The sequence below is a fragment of the Manis pentadactyla genome, chromosome 8 (genome assembly GCF_030020395.1).
Source record: "Manis pentadactyla isolate mManPen7 chromosome 8, mManPen7.hap1, whole genome shotgun sequence".
In the NCBI taxonomy this organism is placed as follows: Eukaryota; Metazoa; Chordata; class Mammalia; order Pholidota; family Manidae; genus Manis; species Manis pentadactyla.
In genome coordinates this window covers 47,548,790-47,552,684 of record NC_080026.1, presented here as the reverse complement: position 1 = coordinate 47,552,684, position 3,895 = coordinate 47,548,790, and the positions used below count along the sequence as shown (strand labels likewise).

Genomic DNA, 3,895 nt, shown 5'->3' with positions numbered 1-3,895 from the left:
TCTTTAGTATCTTACTGCCTAACTTAGCGCGCTTATTGAGCTGTTATATACACTGTCTGGAGATTCTTTTCTTCTCTCCGTTCTTGTTCCTCCTCCTCGATTCTTCATATGTTGGGTGTTTTGTGCTGTGCTCTTTCTAGGAGTGCTCCCATCTAGAGCAGTCCCTGTAAGATGTTCTGTAGAGGTGGTTTGTGGAAAGCAAATTCCCTCAGCTTTTGTTTGTCTGGGAATTGTTTAATCCCACCATCATATTTGAATGATAGTCGTGCTGGATACAGTATCCTTGGTTCAAGGCCCTTCTGTTTCATTGTATTTAATATATCATGCCATTCTCTTCTGGCCTGTAGGGTTTCTGTCGAGAAGTCTGATGTTAGCCTGATGGGTTTTCCTTTATTGGTGACCTTTTTCTCTCTAGCTGCCTTTAAAACTCTTTCCTTCTCCTTGATCTTTGCCATTTTAATTATTATGTGTCTTGGTGTTGTCCTCCTTGGATCCTTTCCTTTGGCGTTGACGGCACTTCTTCATCTTCTTATTCCTCCTACTCTTGGTTACAGCTTATTCAAGACACCACCATCTTTCTCAACCACACCCTCAACGCCGCCAATTGTTTCTTGTGTGCATCACTACAGCGCCCTTTGCTGGCCGCCGTGCCCCTTAATATTTCCAACTACTCCTTCCATGCAGAAGGACAACCCCTCCGCCCCCTGGCAGACATACCCCTATGATAACCAGAATACGCAGATAATCTCACCATCCACCACTGTGTAGGCCCAGCTCCACCCCCTCCCAGCGCACTTCACTGCCTCTCTATCTACACCCCTACCTCCGGCTCTAAGACTTTCACTCAACCGGGACACTTCTTTTAGTGTAATGGCAGTCTTTTCAACTCACTGCCTCCCAACTCTGATATACCCTGCATTCTCTTCACCCTAATCCCACAGCTTACACTTTACAGCATGGCAGAATTTCTTGAGCTCCAACCTCCCTTGCCCTCGCACACAAAAAGGGCTGCTTTCCTTCCCATCATGGTCAGTATCTCTTTGACCACCTCAGCCACTGAGGCAGGGTTCCCGAGAGGAGCCTTGAGTCACTCTCTATGGGCAATTAGAGATCTCAACGCCAAACTTGAGGGAGCCCTGTCATCCACTGCCGATTCCCTAGCCTCTCTCCAAAGACAGGTCACTTCGCTAGCTAAGGTCACCCTTCAAAACCGGCGGGCCTTAGATCTGCTTACAGCCGAAAAGGGCGGCACCTGCATCTTCCTTTGAGAAGAGTGCTGCTATTACATCAACGAATCCGGCATTGTGAAAACTGACATTACCAAACTCACCGACCTTGCCTCTAGCCTCCACTCTGCTTCCAATTCCAACCCATTCTCTTCAATACTAACAAACCCCCTCCTTACCTGGCTCTGGCCCATTGCAGGCCCCATAATAATCATTCTTCTCGCCTGTCTCTTCTTACCCTGTATAATAAAGTTAATCAAATCCCAAGTCGGAAAATCTCTAATCAAACTTTCAACCAGCTTTTACTCAGGAACTATCAGCTTCTGGCCACAGAAGATCCCTCACCCTCACGTGACCTCCTCACCACACGCTGAGATGGACCCCTCTCTCCGCTGGAAACTGTTCCTGGAAACAATGGCCACAGACGCCTGACTTCTGGCACCCATATCCTCTTGGCACCATTAGAATCAACAAGTCCTCGACCTATAGTTACAAAGAACCTTCATTGATTTTCAACCTGAAGAAGTCCACATCTACTCGTCCTTACTGTGGGGAGTCCTATCAACCTTTTCCCCCCAATCCTCAAGCCCTCACTCCCTTCTCCGCCCCCGTTCAGCAGGAAGCAGTCAGAAAGAAAGCAACGTCCACAACCCCATAGAGGAGAAAGGGGGGAATGAAGGGCCCCCACCAGTAAGATGGCGAACTTCCGGCTTCTCTTCCGGGTCCTCAGTTCCTGAAGGCGCCACCTGAAGCCCAATCACCTCTCTCCCCACTCCCACTCCCAGCACCTAGCCAACAGCCACCAGCCCCGTGGAAGTAACGCCACAATCACCCCATGCTCCTTCCTATATAACCCAGCACCTTTCCCCAATAAAGCGGAATTCTCCGGTGAATTGCTGCTGTGTGTCGCTCCCTTCCTTTCAATCCTGGCCATAGGAACTTCCATTTTCCCTATAACAATAGTTCTGTCTTGGTTAATTTTATGAGAAGTTGGTCAGACCTTACTGGGGATCCCAGCCATCACTACCATACCACTGAGTCAGCTTCCAGTCCATGATCTACACCCTCCTCTTCTACTCTTTCTGGAAATGTTCTGTGAAATGTAAAACAAAAATAATGGTTTAGAGCGAGAGACAAGTGGCGAGAGAGCCGGGAGAGGCCGGCGGGCAGCAGGAGGCGGCGGGTGGCTCTCATCTGGCGGGAGCTGTGCCGAAGACCCGCGCCAGGCTCCCCGCAGCCTCCGCGAGTCCCTCACTGACTCCGGGGAGCGCAGCCGGGCGGGGGTCTCCTTGGTGCCCTCGGGCGGGGTGAGGGGCCCGCGGCCGCCCTCCCAGCTCCTTCCTCTGCCGCGCGGCGCCAGCGGGGGCGGCGGGGGAGGCGGGCACCCGGGCTGGGCGGGGGCGGGGGCGGGGGCAGGCAGCTACCGATCCGCCATGGAAGTCTAGGTGTTCGCCAAGGAGCTGGACCAGTGGGTCGAGTAGCTGAACGTTTGTAAGCAGCTCAACGAGAACCAACTGCGGACGCTGTGCGAAAAGGCTAAGGAAATCTTAACAAAGGAATCTAATGTGAAAGAGGTTCGTTGTCCTGTTACTGTCTGTGGAGATGTGCATGGTCAATTCCATGATCTTATGAAACTCTTTAGAATTGGTGGAAAATCACCAGATACAATCTATCTGTTCATGGGCGACTATGTAGACAGAGGTTATTATTCAGTGGAGACTGTGACTCTTCTTGTGGCATTAAAGGTGCGTTATCCAAATTTTATGACAAATGTCTACGGAAGTATGGAAATGCCAACGTTTGGAAATATTTCACAGATCTATTTGACATCTTCCACTTACAGCTTTAGTAGAAGTACAGATATTCTGCCTCCACGGTGGTCTCTCTCCATCCATAGATACAATGGATCATATAAGAGTCCTGGACCGTTTACAAGAAGTTCCACATGAGGGTCCAATGTGTTATCTGTTATGGTCAGATCCAGATGATCGTGGTGGGTGGGGCATCTCATTTTATACAAGACATTTCTGAAACATTTAACCATGCCAACGGTCTCACGCTGGTTTCTCACACCCACCAACTTGTAATGGAGGGATACAATTAGTGCCATGACCGGAATGTGGTCACCATTTTCAGTGCGCCCAATTACTGTTACCGCTGTGGGAACCAGGCTGCTATCATGGAATTAGATGACACTTTAAAATATTCCTTCCTTCATTTTGACCCAGCACCTCGTCGCGGAGAGCCTCATGTTACCTGGCGCACCCCAGACTTCCTGTAAATTCGTCCTGGGAAGACCTGCCTTTGTGGAAGTATACCTGGCTTTTTAAGAAAATATATATTTAAAAACTAACAAACAAACAAGCAACAGTAATCTATGTGTTTCTGTAACAAATTGAGATCTGTCTTGGCATTAAACCATATCATGGACCAAAATGTGCCATACTAATAATGATGAGCATTTAGCACAATTTGAAACTGAAATTAAGTACACTATATTCTAGGTGGGTTGGTCAGTCTAAACAGTTTGCCTGCTGTACTTGTAGTAACCATTTTCCTTTGGACTGGTTCAAGCGATCAAGGTCACTAAGTCCTTCATTTCCTTTTGCCCTCATTTGGGAATTTTAGTTTTACTGTTTAAACGGCATGGATTAATAGAGTTGGGGTTT

At 48.5% G+C, this 3,895-nt stretch overlaps 1 pseudogene; it reads left to right on the top strand.

Annotated features, from left to right (window-relative positions):
• Positions 1–2,659: 2,659 nt before the first annotated feature.
• Positions 2,660–3,529, top strand: LOC118909541 (serine/threonine-protein phosphatase 2A catalytic subunit beta isoform-like; annotated as a pseudogene).
• Positions 3,530–3,895: the final 366 nt, after the last annotated feature.